General features: G+C 42.5%; 1 protein-coding gene across 5 annotated transcripts in view; it reads right to left on the bottom strand.

Annotated features, from left to right (window-relative positions):
* Positions 1–25,135, bottom strand: part of ZBTB38 (zinc finger and BTB domain containing 38) — an 80,358-nt gene extending 55,223 nt beyond the window's left edge. Inside the window, exons 1-4 of one of the 5 annotated variants that reach the window (XM_045903655.3) lie at positions 24,678–25,117; positions 23,447–23,521; positions 17,922–18,041; positions 6,376–6,441 (exon numbers count right to left, since the gene is read on the bottom strand). The gene's annotated coding sequence lies outside the window, so the exon portion shown is untranslated. Of the gene's footprint in view, positions 1–1,196; positions 5,792–6,375; positions 6,442–17,921; positions 18,042–23,446; positions 23,522–24,677 lie in introns of those variants that run through there. The other 4 variants (XR_010410293.1, XR_010410291.1, XM_045903653.3 and 1 more) reach the window with 4 other exon arrangements.
* Positions 25,136–25,510: the final 375 nt, after the last annotated feature.

Genomic DNA, 25,510 nt, shown 5'->3' on the forward strand with positions numbered 1-25,510 from the left:
CCAAGTGCTAGTCTTGAACCCTGAGCAGGGATAGCTGCAGAAGCAAGGAAAGAATTAAGGGAAAAGATGCAAAATGAGTTACCAGATCAAAAGAACAATTTTCTGGTCAACGAGACTTTGAGGCCACAGCAGAGCCACACTGGGATCACCTAACAGAGACATGAGCTTTGGCAACTAGTCTTTGATATACCCGCTACCCACCAAGCCTTCTGCAGGACAGCCAGCACGGAGACCCCCACTGTCAGCCAGGGAAGGTAAAAAGGCAGAAGCATCTTGCCTGCATCACAAATTCAAATTTTTATATTCAAGGGCTTCTCAACTTAACATCTGCTCATGAATGCAAAAGGGTGTCAGCTGTTAGTGAAGTCACCTGGCAAATGTAGGCAGACCAGCTTGGAGTAGGACAGCCAGACATACGGTGGCTTATTAGGAGCCAAGACATCTTGGGAAGGTGATGAGGATGAGACATGGAGTCCCAGGAAGAACCACCCTTGCCATCAAGTGAAATGGCCCCAAACTGAAGGCCGGCCTCCAAGGGAACAGTGTAAAAGGCCCCTAAGAGAACAGCATGCCATTCATTTCTGTCTGGAACAGAGAGGACACACAACTGTGCCTGTCCATACAATGTCTTGCCTTGTGTAGGAACCTGGATGGAAGTTTCATAGGGTGTTTCATGTCATATTCCATTTCGCCTGGGTTGGAGTGCTACTTGCTATCTACTCAACAAGCGATGGTCAAAGAAGTGAACTGAATTATTGACGCCCACTCCTCCACTGGTGGGCAAGACTGCTACAAAGGGCGAGAACATGTTTCATGCAGGGGAATGGTTCATAAGTCAGTCAAAACCAAAGTGTGAGGAGTCAGCCAGGCCACCTCTAACTTGTGATAAGCAAAACCCACTAAATTACGATTTATTTATTTATTTATTTATTTATTTATTTATTTATTTATTTATTTATTTATTTATGAGAGAGCACAAGATGGGGGAGAGGGAGAAGCAGACTCCCCACTGAGCAGGGAGCCCGATGTGGGACTCGATCCCAGGACCCTGGAATCATGACCTGAGCCGAAGGCAGACGCTTAACCGACTGAGCCACCCAGGTGCCCCTAAATTATGAATTGGTTTTAGAAGATGCTTCTGACACATTCTGAAGCCTTCATAGGGTTTTATCGTTTCTTTCTTTTTTTAAAAAAAGATTTATTTATTTATCTGAGAGTGAGTGAGTGAGTGAAGGGGGAAAGGGGCAAAGGTAGAGGGACAGAGAGTCTTAAGCAGACTACGCACTGAGGGCCCCAACGCAGGGGCCAGTCTCAGGACCCTGAGATCACGACCTGAGCGGAATCTAAGTTGGACATTTAACCAACTACACCACCCAGGCGGCCCAAGGGTCTTATAGTCTCTAACTTATATAGCAAACCTATCATATCCCTTTGTTCTCAGAGCTTTATCAGCAGACTAACCTAAAAAGCCTAAAAGCGATCTGGTTCTTAAAAAGAATTTCTTTGGTATTATTTGCTCAAATAGAGAAATACCACTCCAAGTAGTAAGGTCTTTAGAAAGCCACTGTCAGGCAAAGAGATCTGTAAAACTGAAGAGTTTTAGGTGTTAGAGGACACAGACAATTCATTGGCAAGGTGGGACAGAGCCTTCCACCATTTGCTTTTGGAAAAAAATAAAGGAAACGGTCATGTCAATGTGTTGTCATGAATTGACTTTCTGGAGTTCTTACGAAAAAGAACTCTCTGAGAATCCTGTCTTCTGCGGATTTCTGGGGTTCGCGCTAAATCTATGCCAGCATTTCATCAGCACCACTGCACCTTCTTAGCTGGTTTCAGGGTGGGACTGGGTCAAAGGCAGTAACCTCACTGGCACTGCGTCCTGGCAATTTGACCAAAACCAGCCATGGGCCTGGCCCACCCTTCTCACTGCAGGGGAAGCTGACCTAGGAAAGGCTTAACCTGCCAAGTCGTCAGACCTGGCTCTGTTATAGTGGCAGTTACACAAAGAAAGGTGTTTGCAGTCTGAGCACGCGCACTCCTCTGCCTCGTGATGATCCCCTCAGAACTCCACCTGGCTGGGTCCATCTTACCATGCAGGTCTCCGCTTTTAAATGCCACCTCCTCAGGAAGGCCAATCATCCTACGGTGGCTTTCCTCCTCCCAACATATCGTTCTTGCCTTTTAAATTTTTATTTTAATTTTCTTCTTTGCACTTGTCTCCCTTAATTGTGTACACACTTATTTTTGAGTTCCCCTATCCCCGCCACTCCGCTACACTAGAGACAGGTCTCTAAGAAGCAGGCCCTGATCTCTCTTGCCCATTACTCTATTTCAGCCTTTGGAATATGCCTGGCATATAGTAGGTGCTCAATAAATGTGTCAAATATTTAATTACCAACAAAGCTGTTAAGAACAGCATTTCCCCTGGAAGGGAGCTGTTAGAATGAACCACATGGTTCCAGGAACTCAAAGGCTTAGCAGGATTTGGTATTAAAGATAAAGGAGCTAGATCTTCTTTTTTTTTAAATTTTATTTTATTATGTTATGTTAATCACCATACATTACATCATTAGTTTCTGATGTAGTGTTCCATGATTCATTGTTTGCATATAACACCCAGTGAGGAGCTAGATCTTTTTACTGATCCTTCTTCCCCTACCAACCAGCTCCAAAACAGGGTCTGGCTGCCAGTCTCTCTATGGGGGATCCACGGAAATGAATGAAGTAGATCAATGCAACTCTAGTGGCAAGAGATGCTATATTGGTATTCTTACTGAGTTAAGGCTCAGAAAAACATTTCCTATTCTCCAAAGAAAAAGAGTTGAGAATTGTAGACTATAAATCATTCAGGTAGGAAACCAGAGATTTGCTCATTTTGTTTTGGTGAGAACAAAGCAGTTGTTTGCACATTCTTTCTGTCGCACCTGCTCTGGCCTGCCCAGTATAAGCACCTTAGCCAAAAAGTGTAAATGGGTTAAGCACAGCCTTTTAAACAATGAGAAGGGGTAGGTGCCATCTCTGCGATCATCGGGAAGTGTTTTTAGCTAGACTAGGACATCCAATAATAATTGCAAATGGGTACGTTTAGAAAAGCCTTGTGCCTTGTAAATATTTCTGTGAAATATGAAGGCAAAGCATTAAGGCGAAACACAACAAAGTAATAAATAATAATCATTCTTCCATTCTGTGGTCTATTTATTAGAATGACAACGGTACAATATACTTCCCAACGGTCTAATTTGGCTTTCAACCTCCTTGAATTGTGTTTAAAATTCTTTTAGGCAAGACCAAGAGCACCATAAATGAATAATGCCACAAAAAAAAAAAAATCATTAGGTATGAAAATCTACGAGATGACGCAACCATGCTTGAGTTAACAATAAAAGGATCAACATTTTATAAAGAAGAAATACACTGTTGAATCTATCGGGCGTTCATTTTTGTGGTAAAACAATCGCATTGTATCCATCTAATCTTGTGATTAAGATTCAAATAGGTTCAAAATGATTGATTTGTACCGGCCTATCAAAACAGAAGACATTGTAGTTGTAATCTTTCTGAATAGCAATAGTGTCTTAATCACAAATGCCTGGCTCATTATTTGCTCAAGAGTGAATGACAATTAGCTTGATCCTCCTGCAACTGTTAATGCTACTGTTACTGAAATAAACAGGCAAGACTGAATCAGGTTTCCGACATTCCCCTTCAGTTTACGATCTTCTGATTGATGTTACGTTCAAAATGTACTTAGTCATTTTTAGTCACAAACAAGAAGGAAAATGGCCCCCCGAACAGCCCAAAAAAAAAAAAAAAAAAAAAAAAAAAAAAAAAGAAGAAGAAAAGAAAAGGTGTTGCAGGAGGGATATTTCATGGCAAGCCCAGAGAACGAAATCACTATGGGATGAATCATGTTCTGATATCATTGAGCCAGAGAAAGACTCCAAGCAAAATATTCAAGTTGGCCTCAAAACAACACAACAACAACAGCAGCAACAAACCTTTAGCCCATAAGAGGTTTGACTTTACACACGGTACTTTGGAACATTAGACCAACTGCTAGAATAAAGCAGCTATTTACACAGATGGTTCTGAGTCTCGATGTTCTTCACATCGGAGCAAACCTCATAGAGGTTTCAGGTTTGCCAGTATCTTCCTCTGAGCACATCTACAAAGACGTTCCCACAAAGGCTCCATGTGCACTTCTCATTGGGGGGGCGGGCTTGGGTTTGGGTCCTTCTCTACCGAGAGCTCTGAGGTTACCGATGGAGGGATCAGGGAAAACAAGAGCACAAGCATTTTCTGATTCTCAGAATTTCTGAGATGCCTTTTGTTTCAGGGGCGCTGGTGAACCAGTGATAATGAAACTACACCTCTGTACACAAACCTTGACCAGCATTCTGGGGCATGTTACAAAGAAAACCTTAATTTTGAAAGTACTGAGCACAAATGAGGAAGAAAAAAGCTCTCCCTGTGCAAGCTTTCTCTATAAGTGTAGAAATATGGCTTAATTTTTAAGGCTTGAAGACCGCATTTAAAAACGTCTAAAACCAGTCCAGACTCTATATGAGAGGAAAAAGAACTGTACAATTTTCATTAACCATTTGTTTCTTTTTTTAAGACAATCCTTTGCATATCTGCTATTGCATTTTTAAGCAAGATTTGGTTACCAAGGAAACAGGTTCTGGCCCAGTGTTAATTTGAAACTAAAATATATTTCGGAAGTTAAGCTCAAAGGAAAGAGCCCATGAAATTATTTTGAAAAGTGCCAGAATTTGGTACTTACAGAACCACAGCTGTATGATCTGCAATGAACCATTCTAGGGACTCTTTTTCATTCAGTGAAGCTCTTTTTCTTCTAATAGGGCCATCTACATTTAATACTCCCCCCTTCAAAAATTGTAACTCCTCATCTCTCCGGATAATAGATATACAAATAGCATATTTATTCTTCTATATTATCTAAAATTGATTTTGGAAGCATGTAAGTTTTTATTTCCATCTTTCATACAACACGTTTAAAGACCGCTTCTTAAAATTTAAATATTTTAAATGTTTCTTATTAAGCTTGTTTGCGCTCTTTGAAATTATCTCAAGAAACCCATTTATTTTTAGTTTCAAGCTAAAATGGAGCTGAATCAACAGACTTTTCAAAAAATTCTTTTGTTGTCTAATGGCGCCACACCTATCATATATATGATTTTTTAAAAAGGAATCATCTCACTATTATAGCAGAATCATTTTGTGAGTTTATCAAAGCTATATATTTATATAGTATCTGAATAGGAAAGCCTATCCAATTTAATGCCCTCCCTCCAAAAAATTACAGCTGTCTTATTTAATGTTTGTTCCAAAAGTCATATTTTAATCCATCTACAATTCTTGCTGCATGGCTCAAAAAAATCTATAAAACATGCAAATTTCGACCTACCTGTATGTATCACTTAATGCAGTGCTAGCATGACAAGACACTCAGCCATTTTTATGTAAAGCGATGGAGACCAACTGATTTCTCCGTCTTCTTGCTCACAAGTTTTAGATGCAATTGTCACACACACACAAAATCATACGCAGAACAGCTTGAATGTACTGTGATCACGAGAACTGAATTTATCAACAGGAAAACAGGATTGAAAAAAAGAAGTTTCTCATCCAAGATTTCTCTGAGGCTGCAACCAAGGAGGTGGTGTGTTGAATTTTTTTTCCCTTCCTCCTCTGAGAGTTCAAAGCCCGGAGCTGACCACTGCAAAGGCCACTGTCACATTTGCTGAAAATCAAACCACTGATACCAGCACTGAAAATACAAATTTGAGAACCAAGTTGTTTGCACACCATGGAGTGCATAAGAGTTAAAAATAGATTCCACCTTGCCTCCTACCTGCATAATAAATATGTAAGTTTCAAGTGTTTAATTTGATATTCACATTAATTAACAATACAACATACATTATTTAAAAGACAGCAAATGCAAGAAGAAAGGAGAGACACCATCTGGTAGCAGAGTTTTGTTGTTGTTTTTGTTTTTAGGGTTTTTTTTTTTTTGGCTTTGTTAAAAAAAAAAAAAGGTAAAATCCTATTTTGAACGTGATGAAAAGCAAACATCCAGAGGCAAATGAATCGGAACTGAAAGGTGATGTTGAAATATCTAAGGCTGTAATGAGGCAAAAACAAGTCTTCGCTACCAGATGATATGGCATACCGAGCATTTACATACTCACATCTGAAATACTAGGCAACGTGTAATGAATTCTATACACAGCATGCACACACAGCAAAAGCACGGCTAATCCTGCCTGCCATCTTAGGCTCGCAGAAGCAAGATACGCACTGCATGCAGCACACGAGCACTGGGGAAGGAGGAGGCAAGGGACAGCTCACCTTAAATGCAGTATCTGATTAATGTTGTAAGTGACATTGCATATCAGCCTCAGAGTCTTGGTTCAACTGGGTAGGAGGGAACAAAGAAAAATGTCATCAACTGGTGATGCAAGATGAGCCCAATCACTAAACACTGTTTAGCAAACTCCAAATTCTGCAACCAGACAGTAGAAGGCATTTCATACACTTAAGCAGAGCTGCTGCACAATGAATGTGTCCTTTTGCTTCTGAGAATCAAACAATCCTTTTGCTAATGAAGAAAATAAGCTGGAATGAATACTGTCATATCTTCTTGAAGAAAGCTTTCAATACAGTATGTATCTGGTTTGGGATGCATTTTGTAGACGATTAATTTCATAGAATTGCTAACAACAACAACAACAAAACAAAAAACAGTTAGCTATTGTAAAGTAAAAAATAATATTATATAGGGTATAGCTTTTCTAGATTATTTTTCAGATCCTAAATGATGCCGGCAGGCTTGTAGAAGAATGCATGATCGGGCTGTCTGTATCCGTGCTATCACCTCTAACCACAAGCCGTGTAAATGTATCCTGCTAAATGTATCTGCAGTACAGAATGGCAGATACCTTCTCAGTTGCAATTGTATTAAAATGTGAATGAATTTGCTTAAACTTAGAAGCAAATAAAATCAGTACAGAAAAATAAATTTATGCTGAATTCCTTTGGATGTATAGCTGACCATCGTGAACGACAAAAGCTATCCTTAGGATACTGACCTAAATAATGTTACGACTTGCAGCAGCGTACTTACCGCACTTGCTCAGAACATAGAACATGCAAAATGATTTTTCTCCTCCCTCCCTCTCCAAAAGCTATATTGTAAAGTAACAAGGCATTAACAGGAATATCAAAAGGCTGTATGTATATACATAGTACATGCTTTAAGAGAAGAACTGGTGTGTGCTGAAATGCAATGTTTCTTTGTTTTACTTTGAGGCTTATCTTAGCTATGCTTGCACGATGACATTGACATCATGGAGGTCAGGGCTGACACTGGGGTGCCATCCGTTTTATGAGTGAAATGTTTTCCGAAAATTAAATCTCATCTACTCAAACACCAAATTTCATGTCTTCTTCAATACCACTTCCCTACCCCCGCTGCTTAAGATTGATGAGATCTAGTTTGGCTCTGTGTAATAAATTGGAATTGCCTTCTGTAGAGAGTCCAATACATAATTGTAGGAATTAATTTTTTTAAACAAAAAAACCTTCAAGAATTCTTATGCATCCCCTTTCAATCCTTCCTATCAATACACACACACACACACAATTGAAGCTCAAATTGCAATGAAATGTTTAACATGTGGAACAAAAAATGTGGAAAGAGCTGCTTATTCAGGATTTTGAAGAAATGCCTAATAAGCAAATACTGTTTTGCTACAGAACCAGTGTCACCATGTCCCCGAAGAGAGGAAAACAGCATAGCTTGCTAGAAAAATTTCCTCCAGAAACTGCCGGCAGGTAAAAAACAGAAAAGCATTTCATTTACCATGCTGTATAAAACAAGAAGTCTTTTATTTTTAAGGAAATAGAGCAGATTCTTTTCCACTTTCTTCAGCTACAAAGAAACCATACCCACCCCGACCCTTAGATCCTGGATGTAAGCCAACATTTTTATAAAATGCTATGAGCCTGATTTTGAATATATATTTACATTTTTCTTCTTACCTCTCCAAAGTCTTTAATTGCCTTGTTGTATCACTGAATACACGAATGTTAATTAATTTTAACACGTGCAAAAATGAATTAATATTTTCTGGGGTTGCTAGTTTCCCAGCGCCTCCATCTTCCATGAGGACTGGCTAAAAATAGTCAGGTTAGCAGAAACATTCAATTTCCCCAGAATTTTTTTAAGGGAGAAAATGTATTCGAACATCTTAACTTAGGTACTAGGTTTCACAACCAGATCTTTTGTTTCTAGCTTTCATGCTATCTCCTTCCCCCAAATCCAAGTGATTTTCAGCTCAGTGTGTGGGAAGCACCAGCCCACCTCTATCCCATGTACTTAGTCTCTGGCTTGCGTTGTCCAGATGGGCAGTCATACCTGAACCACGCCGAATCCTCTTCTCTCTTTGGAACACATCTCTCCCCCACAACTACTTCAGAAATAAACGTGGCTCTAACGGAAACAGTAGCTCCTGGTCTAACACCAATGGTGGAACCATCTCCCCCACCCCCACAATATTGCTCTACGAGCTCTGGTTAGCACTGACAGCGACAGAAAATTAGAATGCAGTGTCCTTAGGCTAATTCCTCCTTTTTACCATGGGGGTCAAAAATTAGAGAGACTATCAGGCTGAGTTACAAGGTTCCAATTTAATACACGGTCATCTATAGGGAAGGGTCCTTAGGGTGGGGTCAGAGGAGGTTGAAGTGAACACCCAGGCATTTGAGGCTATTAGTGTCTGTTCAGATATTCCCCACTAACAACATCTGACAATCATGTGAAGATACTCACAAATTACTATCATGTAGGCTAAATAGACACGATGCGGAATCAACACTGACCACGTAGAACTAAGTCGCTGCCTCCTCTGCCTGGGATAATAAATGACAGTGACAAGGACAGTAATCCATATCAGATACTCATGAGATGAGTGAACAGTGTTATGTCCTCAGAGGGACAGAGTGGTGAATGTGGTCATGTCCCCTACTGATATTCTTAAACCTGGTGCCAAGGCAAGCGGTTTCCAAACCTCGCAGTGGGTTCTCTGTCCACCCTCTGTCAAAATGAGCCTAAAAGCCATGTATCGGTTTATTTTGTGATGTTCTAAAAGTGCTCAATGAGCAAACTTGGCCCGTTTACCAAACCTGCTTGTGTTAAATTTAAACGGCAGTTGAAAGCATTCAGATAGATGAGCTTGTTTAGGCAGACATTCTCGACTAGTAAATCCTGTTTTGCCCTTAAAAAAAACAAAACAAAAACAAAAAACCATGCTCATGCCTGAATTACTTAGGCTTTGTCATGATTACAAGTGGCAAGGGTATGCATTTGCTTATGATTTTTAAAAATTGCATGCTACTCATCAACCTCCTCAGGGCATATACACAAACATTAATTTAAAAGACAAATCCCTTTTTCATGATAAAAATTGTAACCTGTTTCTGCCACTTTGAGGAGTCAAGTATAAGGAAACCTAAATAATCTGACAGGAGCAGGCTAGAGAAGTACAGAGGCAGCAATGAGGGGTGTGTCTTTCACTTTGATTAACACTCTTCCTTGCTCACAGTCTTGTTGCTCTGCAGTCTGAGCTCATTTTATTTTCAGTCCTGTGGGTTAAAGTTAAATTGCATGGCTTATGCAAGGTACATAATTCAAGTATGAACAAAGCTTGACTCTGTATGTTTAAAAAAAGAGTAAAGTCAGGGCACTGAGTCCCAGAGGAATCGTTGGTTTATAAACATTTTGACTGGTTTGCACATTTCTTTACTCCATTCACTGCATTAAAAATTACAGCTGGTTTCCATTTACACCTAATATGGACATTCAACAGTTGTGGGTAAATTTGTTATCAGGTTAGGCCATTCTAATCTAAATTTTTACAAATGAAATTTCGGCAAATATAACGTTTTTGTTTAAATTCTTAGAATTGAGATGTTTGGAAAATTTTACGTGGTTATTACATCTGTCTATAATGAATGTAGTTAGCCCTGGAAATGACGTGGTGACTTAATTTATCAATGACTAAAAATGACTTTGGATGATATTTTAACTTAAATTTTTTGGAAAGTCCAATGCTATTTTGAACATCTACATCTTGCCTAGAGAGCTAGGCGGGAACTTCTGCTTTCTACCTTGGTCAGAGCTAAGGCTATAATAGTAACCATTTATTGAGACCCTACTACATACTCAATATTTTGGCTGTTATATTATTTAATTCTAACCCAATAATCCTTCAAGGTGAGCATTAGTTATCGTCAACTTTGGGTGAGGAACTAATTGGTATTTCTCATCACATAGTATATAGCAGAGTTAGGATTCAAACCTAAGTCTGACCAATGCCAAAGTCTAGATCTTTCCACCGATCCTCAGAGGATAAAACCTCCTCCATCCACATTCTGCCCTGATGTAGGAATCTTCTTCTTGTGCAGAAGCCCTGGTAGAAGGGATCCCCACTCCCCAAGTTAGCTAGGACTAACTTGGTTCACATGAACCAGCCTTAAACTCGCAGGCCCTGGGCATTGTGGGTACCTAGGATGCCACCAACTGGAGACAGGCTGGGCCAGCAGGTGGAAAAGATAATAGAGGAGGAATCCATTAGACTATGTTGAAAAGTTAAGAGTAGAAAGCAGATTAATAACTTGGATCAGAGATTTGTTGTAATTTGGAAATGTTTTATGAGGTGAAAGAAGTGGAAAACTTACATTTCCATCTGAGCAAAATGGAAAAGCTTACATTCCACCAGGTGTCTTTTCCTGTTACAGGTGAGGAAGCTGAGGCTGAGAGGGATCTGGTCATTTGCCCAAGATCACACATTTAATAAGTGAGTTTGCCCATTTCCTGTATTAAAATGTATATCTTGTTCCCTTTTATACCTAACATACTCAGAATTTGTGAGTAAATTTTATCAGGTTGTTAGACTATTCTAATCTAAATTTTTTTTTAAAATTTATTTATTTGACAGAGAGAGACACAGCGAAAGAGGAAACACAAGCAGGGGGAGAGGGAGAGGGAGAAGCAGACTCCCAGCTGAGCAGGGAGCCTGATGCGGGGCTCGATCCCAGGACCCTGGGATCATGACCTGAGCCAAAGGCAGACGCTTAACGACTGAGCCACCCAGGAGCCCGACTATTCTAATCTAAATTATCAGTTAAAGAAAAATCAGTGTAACAATCAAGACTGACCTGGTTTCCATTCACAAATAACATTTTTGTCCTGAACAGATAAACTAAGTTGGTATTATGAGTTCCTTCCCCAACATATATTAAAAACCGACTTTTTGGGCGCCTGGGTGGCTCAGTTGGTTAAGCGACTGCCTTCGGCTCAGGTCATGATCCTGGAGTCCCTGGATCGAGTCCCGCATCGGGCTCCCTGCTCGGCGGGGAGTCTGCTTCTCCATCTGGCCCTCCCCCTCTCATGTGCTCTCTCTCATTCTCTCTCTCTCAAATAAATAGATAAAATCTTTAAAAAAAAAAAAACCGACTTTTTAAAAGCCTAACTTCTGAGTAAGACATTTTTCCTCACCCGTGGTTAATTTTTCAAATGTACCATTTTACTGATTAACTCTCTCTGTTAGCATCTTACATTTTGCCCCCAAGATCCCTTCCAGCTCTGAACAGTTTGTGATTCTAAAAAATCCAGCCTAGCTTGCTTTTTAGGTCGGTTAGGCCAAGAGCTGGACTCCAAGTCTCCTGCCTCCTGGTTATGTGGCCAGCTGACTATCTTGCTCATTGGCAGTAATTTTATATGCCAACCAGATGGCTCTCAAACGGGGCTTTCTAATCAGCTCTACTCTGCCTGGGAATACGAGAGGAGGATTATGTTCCTCGGTACTCAGGAGGCAGTAGAGTGAATGGTTGATGGATGGACAGGACTGAGGAATCTGAACTCTGGGAAGCCTCTAATTATTAGACACGAGCTGTCTCACTCCTATCCATTAGCATCTGTGTAAGAATGGGAAAGGACTATATATTTGATGGCAAGGACGAGGCAGCAAACCTTGGGGACCACACTCAGGTTACCCTCCAGGAAAGAGCTGGAGGAAGAAGGGAAATGTGCACCATGTGCTTTTCAACAGAGAAAAGATGGTAAGTGACTTAGGGCTGCCAAGGAGACTCTGGTGGACCACGTCTGCTCCACTGTAACCCAACTCAGACTCTCCTGTGAGAATATCCTCAACAGGTCTCACCACCATTTCGGTATCACTACTTCAACTTTAGCAACAGAATCGTTCCTGCTTTTATTTCTCAGTGCATTTGTAATATGGCACTAATAAAGCCCTCGTGAGCACATGGAGATCAAGAGCATTCCTGCATCCCTAGTCACACATTCATCTGTGGCCACAACTGCTTGCCGCTTCCCAAGTGGAGAGCAAGTAGAACAAGGTTTTACTAGATCCTGCATTTGCAAAACACATATTCAGCAACATGGTGGAGTTTCTTCTTTCTAGAGAGATTGGCAAGTAGGGTGAAGGGGTGGGGTGGGGATGTAAATCAAAGTGGAGGAGAAAGAACTCTTACAGATTGGTAAAAGCTACCCTATGTGAGAGAACATAATTCTCTCCTGATAGTCTTTCATCCTGGGCAACAAATACTCCAAGACTCAACCTGGGAACAAAGTCACTGGCTTTCTCTTCTCTCAGATAAATGACACAGCTCTAGAGAGGCCATAACAGTGCACCTCATCTCACCAGAGCAGCTTAACAAACCTCAGTGAATCTTCACTTCCTTTGGACTGAAGATAAAAGCAGAATAAGTTTTTGTTGTATTGAATTATCTACCTTTATTCATGTCTCTGGCTTGCTTCCTGCAAGATCTGTGTATCTCCCCCGGCACCTAGAGCACCATCTGGTGCCATGGAGAGGGCTCATGTGGGTCTGCTTTTCACTGACCAACACCAAACTGGGAGTCCGTTCTCTGCTCTCCCCACTACCAGTGGAATCTTTAGCTTTGTCTCATGAAGCCACTTCCTAAAATAGGAGAACTTGCTCCATGAACTAAGGAGTGGAACTGGGGACTGAAAATACCTATGGAAGTCTTTCAAGTACTTAATCATTTGTTTACCAAGGGCGGCCACAAGTTCTCTGGCAAGTGGATCACAGGCTTTATTTAAATCTGTCCCTCCTACAACAGGGAAAGGGGAGACAGAAATATGAGTGGTCTGACAGCAACACCACTGCCTCCAGAATGGGCCTCAACATTTCCTTGGCCCTTGGTGTCAGCGTACGTTTCATAGAACTATAGGATGGGGAGGCACTTTGCAGGATGCCATCAACCCTTTCTTGAAGGTGAAGAAAATCAGGTTCAAAGACAGTATTATATCTGAAGACCTCGAGCAACCAGGATAAAAGCCCTATTAATTTCTAGGGTTCTGCTCTTCGTAATGCAATAGACTGGCTCAATTAATAAAAAAAATTCCAAGCTTTCATGTAAGTAGGTATTTAATAAATGGTTATAGAATAAGCGAATTAATGAATAGATTCCAGTAACAGGGCTCATAACTTGCTTCTCAATTCCTCTCAGAAGAAAATGTTATAGTATACTTGTTTAAATTTTTTAAGCTCAAGTAAGTGTAATTTTAAGCAAAACAGTAAATATTGGCCAAAATATCACCCAAGACCAAGTGTCACTTGAGAAGTATCAGAGAAGGAGGCTTGATTGCTATTTAAGTCAATCAGATTAAGTTTAGCTAGCTGAAGTCGCTAGCTTTATCCTATTTGGTTTGCAAAAAGAAATCTCATGAGTTAGCATGAACAGCTAAAAATAAGTTGCAGGTTTCATTTTCCATTGTTCAGTGTGGTTTTGAAACCAAAAGGTGCAAAGCTAGGAGATTCATCAACGCCTACTGAAAATCAACAATTCAAACTGTCACCTTTCTAGCACACTGTCCTGATCTATAGTCCCCCCACCAGGCCCAAGAACGGTGCACCTATGTCCTTTCTCACTGCGGGCCCTTGAGATGAATCCCTGCAATAACACATGGCAGGAAATTGGGGGCTGAAGCCAGTCCTGAGGGACAGTGTCTTATGTGTGAGTGTCTCGTCATATCCGGACAGGATGCCACGTAATCGGCCCCATACGCTCAGCTTCCATCTTCGGTGATGCTGGGGACCCCTCCGTAAAGCAAGGGAGTAAATAATGCTAGAATTTCATGAAGACGGGGCCCTCAAGGTAGTGAGCACAGCGAGGACCCCTTGACGTAGCACATGGCCTTGTGCAATTCCATACTGCAAACCCAGGCGGCTCACCATAAGTTTAATTTCAAAACTGTCCTTTCCAATGCCCAAATTGGCAAAAAGGTGTTCGACAGAAGCGTAAATGCTTCAGAGGGAAGGCAGCAGTCTCCCGCTGTAGTATTCAGCTGTGGTACAAGGCTCGGGAGAGCAGTGCGGCTGTAAGCAAGCCCTCAGCTGAATGAGATTGAAAGGGGGCAAGGAAGGGTTAATCTCCTTCCATTAGAGGAGGGGCCATTTGGCGAAGGTGAAGAGAATAATCTGTATGAAGAGCAGAGAAGACAAAGAGCCATTCCAGAAAAGGAATCACTGTGCAGGGGTGAGAAGGATGATTTGTCCTAGATTTTCACCGTGAGACCATTTCTTAGATCTCTGAGTCTTTACCTCGCTTTGAAGTTACAAGTCTCAGGGAGGGGAAAGGGGGCATATTCACACTCAGTGCTGGAATACTTGAGCTTTGATTCCATCTGAGATGGGCTGTCTCTGAAAAGCAGAGGTCGAGGTCGTAGAAGCCTACTCATAAATTAGAAAGTGGCAAAATAAACAATAGGAGTTCCTCATAAAAGAGAGGCCAGCCACTGAATACCCCTTTCTTGAGGTAGAGAACACCCCCCTCTTTTTTTAAACTTGAAGTTTTTAGAAGTTGCTTTTAATGACATTTTTGGAAATAGTTTAGGAGTCACAAAAAGTTGCAAAAATAGGACAGTAACTATATAACTTCATCCAGCTTCCCCCAATGAGAGTATCTTACACCAGTGCAGCACATTGTCTAAAGCAAGAAACTGACATTGGTGCAATATTATTAACTCAGGTGTGGCCCTTATTTGGGTTTCACCAGTTTTTACCTGCTGTGTGTGTGTGTGTGTGCAGTTCTATGAAATCTTATCACATGTATAGACTGGAGTAGCCATCATCACAACCAAGATAGAGAACTATTCCATCACCACAAAGAAATCCAATGCTAACCCTCTTAGAGTCATACCTCCCTCCAGCACTAACCTCTGGTACTGATCTAGTCTCAATCACTATAATTTTGTCTCTTTGAGAATATTATAAATGGAATCATACAGTATGTAAGCCTTTGAGATTGGCATTCTTTCACCCAGCATAATACCTTTAGATCCATTCAAGGTATATGTAAAGAGTGTGCGGCTTTCTATTGCTGAATAGAATTTCATGGTATGGATGTACCACAGTTTTGTTATCCATTCTCCCCTTGAGGGATGTCTCGCTGGTTTCCTGGTTTAAGCTACTAGAAATAAAACTGCTGGGCACCTGGGTGGCTCAGATGGTTAAGCGTCTGCCTTCGGCTCAGGTCATGATCCCAGGGTCCTGGGATCGAGTCCCGCATCGGGCTCCCTGCTCCTTGGGAGCCTGCTTCTCTCTCTCTGTCTCTCATGAATAAATAAATAAAATCTTAAAAAAAAAAAAGAAATAAAACTGCTATGAATATTGATATACGGCCTTTTGTGTGAGCATAAGTTTTCATTTCTCGTGTAAACACCCAGGAGTAGGTCTGTATGGTAAATGTATGTTTAACTTCATAAGAAAGTGTCAAACTCTTTTCCAGAGTGGCTACACCATTTATGTTCCCACCAGCAGTGCATAAGCAATCCAATTGTTCCATATCTTTGCCAGCATATGGGAACATCAGTATTTGTCATTTGAGCCATTCTGATAGATGTGTAGGGATTCCTTTTGCTGGTCCAGTCAAGATGGCAGTCAAGGAGGGGGTGGGGTGGCTTCAGATATCTCTCACTGTTCCAGCTTTCTTAATACTTGTCTACACAGCAGTTTGAGCTGTCTGGCATTTCAATGGTGGAAAATGGGGCTCTTCATACTCGGTGAGTCTTTAGGTTTGTCCAGTTGCTCCTGACTGCAATAGTGGGACATCACTATCTGGGGACGCTGGGCTTCTTTGAGGCAGTACCTCTTGGCCCGACAGGCAGACTTGGTACCAGTGTCACTCTCTCAGGAGGTGATATGAAAGCCATGATAAGACTGCAATGGAGCAGAGACAGAATTTGCCTGGGCCAGGGTTGTTCAGCAGCTTTGGACAGAGACTGTGTGAATGCTTTTTATTCCTAAAGTTAGCTACTCATTAGCAAGGTGTGTGGGGAGTGCACATGGAGTCAGCATAGAGGGGGAAGAATGGGATCACCAGTGGCACTTGTCAGATCACAGGCCCCACTGACCACTTTCTGCCCCTGGACTCCCTACTCTGTTTATCATCTAGGATTCACCAGCAGCATGTGGACACCTTGTCTGGGTGTCACAGAACTCCAACATTTACCTCCTGGGGGTTAGATCGGGAGGCACTGCTGTCACCACCACATGGACCCTCTTGGCCTAGGGATCCAGGTCTTGTCAGTAATTAGAACTCTATCTAAGTATCAGGAGGTGCCTCAGCCAAGGAAATTGTAAAGGATCCCAGGGAGATGGGCTTTGCATAGAGTCAACATCATAGCAATGACTTGAACTGCCCCAGCCATGTCTGGGAAGCCACCCTCCATCTGTTATACCCCTGATTGAAGGGATGTTGTGGACCTTCCCAGAATCCATACTCATCCTGGCCCTGGCTCTATGAGTTTGGACCAGAAGGCCAAAAATCAGGAGAGCAGTGACCCTATGTGGGGACAGCCAAGAGATAATGAAGACTCTGCACAGAAGCAGTGAAGCTTGAGGATCACAGGCAAATTTCCTGGCACCTAAGCATGTATAATGGGTGCAGCAGACGTGTTCCTTCAGGTTCTGACTCTTGCCCTTCACCTGGTGCAGTCACAGGAGAAAGATGTGGGCTTGGGCAGAGAGGAACCTAAATGGTGACTTATAGAACCTGAACATGAACCAGGGATCATCAGGAGCTGAGAAGTTTGTGAAGGTTGAACTTGAAAGCAAATGATATGAGAGAGGCCCTCTAGAAGCTGGGATAGAATGAGGAAGGGCAGCCATATGCCATCCAGTGACCAATAGGTATAGTCTGATTGGCTTGAGCAGAGTAATGCAGACAAGATGGAAGGTTATACTTCCTCTTAGGTTATACTTAAAAGAAAATTATATTTGGTTGTTGTTTGTTCACTATGTTCTCTGTTGTAACAGAATTTTCCCAATTTCCCAATTTCAGGGGCCTCTTCTCTGATCCATTGCCTCTCCTTCGGCCAGGTGCTCCTACTTACCTGCTGTCAGAAGGCAGCCCAGTGCACAGCGCCTCTCAGATTTAAAGAGGCAGGTGCAGCTAGGGGCAGGTACCTCCCCAGACTATGAAGTTATGTAGAATCCATCCTAGAGGCTGAATCATTCAGCTCCCCGCTAGCTCTGACTTTGTCTTTTTTTCAGCTCATGCCTAAATCTGATCACAATATGAGTCTCTGCTCTCTTGCCTTCTGACTCAGGACCTCACCTCCTACTCTGCTCTTGTGCATGGACCTGCCTGGCTGCCCCATGTCCTCCTCAGTCCAGCTTCAGTGTTACCACCTCAGGGCTTAGGGCACACAGTGATCTGGCTTCATTAGGTGACCAAGGTGGACACGTGGGCCCCTCCTGGGGTCTGGGCTGCCCACACGTGTCCTGCGATATGGCCCTGCTTATGAGAAGGCAGATAAAAGTTTCCTGGCTGAGGCAGAGTCTCACCTGGGGAGTCTGTCTTCTCGTTGGTGCCTTGTCTCTGCTACTGAAATGTTGGGTGGATCTGGGTCCTCTGTCTACTGAAGTTCTAGTTTTACTTCTGCCACTAAATCTCTGGGTAACCACCTGGAAGTAAATGAACCATTCTGGGTCTCAGTTATCTCATATTTACAGTAAGGTTTCCTGATTCCTTAGCTGACAATCTTTCAACTATACCATACCACGATTAAGGAAAAATCTAAAATTCAGAGACCAAGAAAGAGCCTTTCAGTTTAAATTCTAGTTTAGATATACTATCTCAGGGTTCCCTGTTTGCTGAAATGAATGTTTATTGAATTGAATGCAGCATATCAACAGTTCTCAGGCTTTAATGTGCATAAGGATTAGGAGGGTATATTAAAAAGCATATTCTTAGGTTCCCTCCTCAGAGCTTCTGATGCCACTGGGGCCTAGGAGCATGCGTTTTAACATGAGAAACTGAAGGGGATTTAGGTTTTGAAATAGACACTGGTGTCTTTCTGGAGGCTAATTTACCAATGTGCATTAGGAACTTTAAAAACAGGTCATTTGACCTACTGATTCAAGTCTAGGAATCTTCCCTAAGATGTCCACAAAGATTTATCTATAAGAATGTTTACAGATTGGTAACAGCAGAGCACTGCAATCAAAATGCCCATCAAAAAAAGAAAAAAAAAAGATTGGATAAATTAAGACATATCAGTGCAATGGAAACACAACACAATCTAATTTTCAGGGGTGCCTGGGTGGCTCAGTGGGTTAAGCGTCTGCCTTCGGCTCAGGTCATGATCCCAGGGTCCTGGGATCGAGCCCCGCATCAGGCTCCCTGCTCAGCGGGAAGCCGGCTTCTCCCTCTCCCACTTCCCCTGCTTGTGTTCCCTCTCTCGCTGTGTCTCTGTCAAATAAATAAATAAATAAATAAATAAAATCTTTAAAAAAACAAAAACAAAATCAAATTTTCATAGGCCATTTAGTGACTTGGAAAAATGTTTACAACATCATTGTAAGTGGGATGAGAAAAAGCATATAAAATACCATGTCAAATAATTTGTGTGTATATATATATATGAAAAACTGGAAAGAAATGCATCAAAATGTTAATACAGAATTGTCACTTGGTTGTTGGATTACTGGAGACTGTTGTTTTCTCCTTGATATTTTTCTGTATTTTCCAGATTTTGTACAGTAGCGAGTTATGACTCTTTACATTTGAAAAACAATGATAAATATTTTAAAAGAAACAAAAAGGAATTTGCCTCATGTAGAGTGAAAATGGAGGGAAGAGAGGTGTCTTAGGAGGCCAGGCCAGCTGTGACCTGGCTGCTCTAGTATGATTCAGACTCACCCTGGTGTCTGGGGTGAATTTCAAGCTATATTCTCTTTTGTGAAATACCTTGGTATAGTTGATGCCAAGGAATTTGGGTCAGTGAGAAAGTCCTTTCACTAGATACTACTTTCCCATTACATTCAAAGATAACAGACTACAGGATCTGGGACACGGAGGGGAGCTCACAGTTTAAATGATGCCTTCTTGGGGCGCCTGGGTGGCTCAGTCGGTTAAGCGACTGCCTTCGGCTCAGGTCATGATCCTGGAGTCCCTGGATCGAGTCCCGCATCGGGCTCCCTGCTCGGCGGGGAGCCTGCTTCTCCCTCTAACCCTCCCACCTCTCATGTACTCTTGCTCTCTCAAATAAATAAATATATCTTTAAAAAAAAAAAAATAAATGATGCCTTCTTTACTGCTCTTGGGTCGTTGACTCTGTGTATAACCCCCCTCCCCATAACACCAAGCAGACAGCTGCACTCAGTATCAGAGTTTTTTGGGCAGGCGATGGACTCCACTCTCATTTGGGAGACACTGCCCAAGCACAGTGCTTCTGTGGAGTGGTTTCAAAGCCTCCTTTGGCCAGTGCACTGGGAGCCCCCTAGAATGCCAGGAAACACTGTTTTTGCTTTTGTTTTGTTTTGTTTTGTTCTGTTCTGGCAGAGAGATGGCTCAAATTCATCCTCTCTCACAGATTTCAGTGACACCCCCCCACCCCCAGGTCAAACCTCTCTCAGAATAAGATTAGAAGCCTCCCAGTTAGGCCTCTGGCCTACAGTCAAACCTTTCCAAATGACCTTGAAAATTTTACACCACATGCTGTGGCTAGTTAGGGAGTGGGACTAAGGATCTCAGATGAAAGTCAATTTAGAAAGACAAAAAATAATTGGGGCACCCGGGGTGGCTCAGTAGGTTAAGCGGCTGCCTTCAGCTCCGGTCATGATCCCAGGGTCTTGGGATCGAGCCCCAAGTTAGGTTCCCCGGAGTCAGGCTCCCTGCTTGGCAGGCACCTGCTTCTCCCTCTCTCCTGCTGTGCTCTCCCCCACTTGTGTTCTCTCTCTCTCTCAAATAAATAAAATCTTTAAAAAAAAAGAGAGAGACAAAAAATCTAAAATGATGAGACTTACAATATTAATACCACTATCAAAAGCTAAAACACCGATGCTGACCCTAATTATAATTATTTTCATCAACACCTTGACTTGCCAAACATTGTCCTAAGTTGCCTAAACCATTTCACATTTATTACTTTATTTATCCTGACAGAATCTTAGTTTTACAACCTTTAAAAATACCATTTTGGAGGCAGGAGGAAGCTTTCAAGTTCTGATGAAAAGCAGAGGCTTCTTGAGTTAAAACAAAACTGTGAAGTCTTCAAGTGTGGTGTTTTCCAACTTCGTTCTTGACAAGAAATCAGGGGATTTCAGCACGAGAAATTACAAAGCCCTATTACCATGAATTCTTCGCTTTGGTGAATATGACGTGGCCTTATTGCAAAACCCTCTAAAGGGAGTGAGAGAACATTCATAAATGCTGACCCAGAGTAAGAAGGGGGCTTGTACTTCTGTGCTGTGAAAACAATAAAACCCCTGGGATTAAAAATAAGCAATGGGTCTAGGCATTGCCTATGTCAGCCTGCTGTGCTCAGTTCACGTCTGCGCATCACAGATCCACAGGCCCAGGCTAAACTCTTTAGGTGACCTAAGCTCCAAAAAAACTATGGTGCCCCACATTTTAACTATACCCCTCACATGGAATTAAAAATTTTTTAAATAATAAAATATAAGACTAAAGTTAAGGAAGCTCAAGAAAAGTCAAATTGTTCCCATGATGTCTACTTTGACACTTGATTGAAAATGTTGAAGATGAAAATATTTACAAAGTGTATACTTGTTACCCCTGCCTTATTGGTGCGTCTGGGAGATCACCCAGCATGCTGTACCAAGGCTGTGGAGGAATCTTGCTGACAGTATTGAAATTCTGATTTGGCGATTCCACAATGTAGCTAGACATCAGAAATCAGGAGGTTGACCCCAGCCTACTGCCTCCACACACATACTCGTATGTCAATTCCTACATACTTAGTGCTTCGAGGAGTCATTATCACATGGCAGTTTAAATTAACAAACTGTGACTACCAAGTCTCCCAAGTGAATGGACCCCGACACCTTTCCTCCTCGACTGTGGCCTTTGGCTTTGCCCTTCCTGGCAGACGCTGTTAGACTGGGACTTTGGGCAACAGATCGTCCCCACTTGGCTCTAGCTTTTGAAAACTAGCACTTGTTGTCAACTTACTCCTTTGGCTGCACCATCCTAAGCAGGCTCTGCATTCCCCCCGTTCAACTTGGTCCTCTCTTTAGCTTCCTCTATGAGCTCTCGGTTCTCTAGACACTTTCAGGACCAACCAAGGCACAGCCAATGAACTGTTCGAGATTAAAGCATTTTTGCAATCAATCAACTTATTCTATTCCACTGCTCCTTAGACCACTCCTGATGTGAAGGCCCTGGGCAGAGGCAAGGCAGCAGTAATAGGAGACTAGGCCAGGCACCAGGCTCCATGAGAGCCCGAGAGGCTGTGTCAAATTGGCCAGTAGCTGGTCTTTCCACACAATGGACAATGTGTGTTCTCCAGGGTGTGGGTGCCAGAAATGTCAAGTCCAGGGGCAAAATTCAGTTAGAAACCAGAGCGTCTAGCCAGATATCGACAACAAGACTAGAGAACTAGCTCAAAGACTGTAGTCCATTTTTAATATACGTGCTGCTGAAGCAAGCACATGTAGTCCATTTTTCTTGGAGGTCTTTATGATGCTTTAGGGGTATCATAAGGCACCCACCATATGGTTTCTGATATTTACCAGCAGGGGAATTCTGCGCTAAGACCAACAATGGCGAAAAGGCTATATAAAATATAAAATTAGTTCAGAGTTCTCCAAACAGGGGTTATGGCCTTACCACTCATTATTTCAGTGTATGTTTTGAAACTTTTCCTGAAAAGAAAAACCTAGAATTATGTATCAAATCCTTAGGGTTGCACTAATCTCTCCAGCCTGAGCCTTTTTAATCTACTTTTAAATGTTTCTCTAATAACTTGGTTTGAAGATCCCATCTTAGTCAGGGATTCCACCCCCGCTCCAACACACACAAGATTAAAAAGTGGGCAAGATCTGGAGTAGATCAGGCAGGGCAGCTTCTGAAAGCTCCCAGGAGCAGACAAAACCATGAGCTAAAGAAACCATGAGCTTCCCAATAGGCTCAGGGCTCAAAGTTGGCAGGGGGGACAGAATTCTGTTGGACAATTCCCATTAGCTTAACTAGACCTAACACCAGGAAACAAAGCCAAAATGGTCCTAGACCAAGAGGACACTAGAGGGGAAAATAAGGGGAAGAATGTTCTTCCTCGTGTACTGGTCACTGGCAGCATGGTAGTGCTCATATAAAGGCTCAGGGTTAGAAAGAACAGAAGCATCTTGAAAAATCTCACCCTCTGCTCCTTGCCGATATGGCCAGATGTTACTTAAGACAGTCAGTCAGAGAATACTAAATACCCCAGGGAATACTAACTTTTTGCTTCTCCCACGGATTCATTCTGCCCTCTTATCCTTGAGCATCTCTAAGTTCTTTATTATGCTGTGCCAGAGAGGACTACCTCATACCCAGAAACTCTCCAGAGCCATCACTGGGAAGTGGCTGCCTCCCCAGGGACTACATTTCCCAGACCCCTTTGCAGTTAGACATGGTAATGTGACTGAGTTTTAGTCAAGCAACTGTGAAAAGAAGTGTTGTACATCCCTTCCAGGCATGGCCTGCAAAAATCTTCCATGTGCACTTTTTCACACTCTTTTTCTCTTCCACTGGGGAGTGGAGACAGTCCAGGTGACCTTGAAAACCACATGCTACAGGTGGAGACTCTGTCAATCTGTAGCTCTGAATGAATGTGGGAGAGTTGCCCCACTACACCCTGTTACATGAGCAAGAAATACACTTTTATTGTGTTTGAGCCATTATACATTTTTCAGTCCATTACAGCAATTAGCTTATCCTAACTCTTACACTTCCTTTTGGATACAGCTGTTTTTCTTGTGTGCGGAAGTTCCCATGCCCTCTCCCCTCCTTAAATTTTACTATAAACCAAGAGAATAGAATTAGTAAACTCAAATTTAAGCAGCCATTAGGGGCAAATGACACTCACCAAATTAGTGGTCACAGCATTCAGATCTTAAATCCAGAAGAGCAGAAACTTAGCAGAGTCTCACTTCAAGACAACCTGGTATATTAAAATAGAACAAAAAATAAATGTAAGATGTACAAAGCAAATACATTAGAATTACAAAACAAATATATGGTTACTTTCTAAAGGGTATTGTCAGATCACGACGGAATGTGCCACTGTTTCCCAGCAAATGACAATCTTCCCTATTGCCTTTAAAATAAGATTTATTTTTTTAATACATCCCCCTCCAATCATTATAAAATAGAATTTATAAAGAACAATTCTACTCTGCTAAGTAAGCTATACAAAGACTAGGTGCTGACTCAGGGGATGACATTGGAGGCTAGGAACACTGGGTATGAGTTCTCTGCCGATGGACTCTGAAGTTCTTATGTACACATTTAAACTTTTCTCTCAGGAACTTAACTTTCCTGGTTAGGAACTTTCAGAGCTTGTAAAATTCGAGGCTATGCAAAGACTTAAGTTTTTTAGGTGATGTTAAAACAGACATCAGAGATACATTATATCCGTCTTTGTGTTTAATATCATTCCAGATGCAATGGCACGAGTAGGAATTAAAATAAGCTCTCTATAAACACGGTGATGAAACAATGGAGGTGCGCGCACCAGAACAATCAGAGGCAACCAGAAACACGCTCTGTAAAGGGCGGCAGGTTGTGAATGTTTTCTTACCAGAGCTGCCATCTTTTACCAGGTTAAGTGCAAAAATACTATTTGACGGCATAGGACACATATTTGCCTAGAACAGGGTTTCTTTTTGTGTCTGATTACTCGGTTTAAGATCCAGGAAGCAAACAGTTCAGAACTCTGAACAAACATTCTGGCAGTCCAAACAGAGCACTAGGGCAGGAGGAGGAAGAGGAGACAAAACAAGAGGGTTGACCGGGGAAGGCATGACTTGGGCCATTTTCCCCAGGGTTTCAGCCTATACATATGTGTATACACACACACACACACACACACATATAGATTTTTTTTTTTTGAGAGGAAATGCACTCTTTTCTGGTCCTGCGAGAAGAGAGAGATCAGATAAAATCCCTTTGGTGCTGTCTTTGGAAGGTCCCCCAAATGCATCCCCACTCCCGCCCGCTGGGCTGGGGCCTGCCAAGCCACAGGTGTCAGGAAACAAGATGGCGCCCCACAGTGTAGGGCGCTGAGTGAGGGGGGCCAGGGGTGGGCCTTCACTTACTCGGAGACGCTGGCTCCTCTGAAACCCAGACGCTGCCAACTCCCTGGGCTCAGGAGTTATAACCGCTTTCTTGCTCTGGGTTCTTCACTTCTTGTTGAGATCAGCTCCACATATTTTTCTGATGATGTCATCCATTCTGACTTCCTACATTTTCAAAGTTGATCTACAAGCAAAACCTTCCATGAGGCTTAAAAAAAAAATGAAGAAGAAAAGAAAGGTGTGCTGTGAGGAGATGGAGAGGAGGAGGAGAGAGGCAGTTGCCTCCTTATTTTGAGATTTGCTGCAGCTGCGAGTGCCACTCCCCAGCCAGTTTCCTGGCTGCAGGGGGAGGCCAGTGGCCGGGCGTGGGTGACGTCAGGGCCAGGCCTGAGTCATCGCCAGCGGCCTGGCTGCCCTGCCACTCGGAAGGGGACAAAAGGAACCTTTGATGTCCAGAGGCCCTCCTCTCAGCACACTCGCCTGTACGGAGCAGCAAGCCAGGAGAACATTCCTGCTGTCTCCCCACCCCCAGCCGCCCTTCCTACTTCCGGAACAGTCCCAGGCAGATTCAGCTAGGCCTCCCCAAGGGACGTCACCCTCCTGCATGGCAGAGGCCTGGCCACTCTCTGTCAAAGGGAGAAGCAGAAGAGGGTGTTTCTCTGGGGATTTCTCACCTCTCCCTCTGGCATCCCCCTTTTTCCTTGTGGTGCTGCCTTAACCAGGGAGTAGAGGTGGTATTAAAAGTCATGTGGAAAGGCGGAAGGTGCTCTTGTCACATTCCCGGGTCAGTGCCCAGCGGTCAGTGCCTTTGTGCGATGGCCCTGGGCCTCAGCTCCTTGCTCTCTGGGTGCCCG

Source organism: Mirounga angustirostris, unplaced genomic scaffold (genome assembly GCF_029215605.1).
Source record: "Mirounga angustirostris isolate CCGP_5_RB_7025 unplaced genomic scaffold, mMirAng1.0.hap1 SCAF_1, whole genome shotgun sequence".
Classification (NCBI taxonomy): Eukaryota; Metazoa; Chordata; class Mammalia; order Carnivora; family Phocidae; genus Mirounga; species Mirounga angustirostris.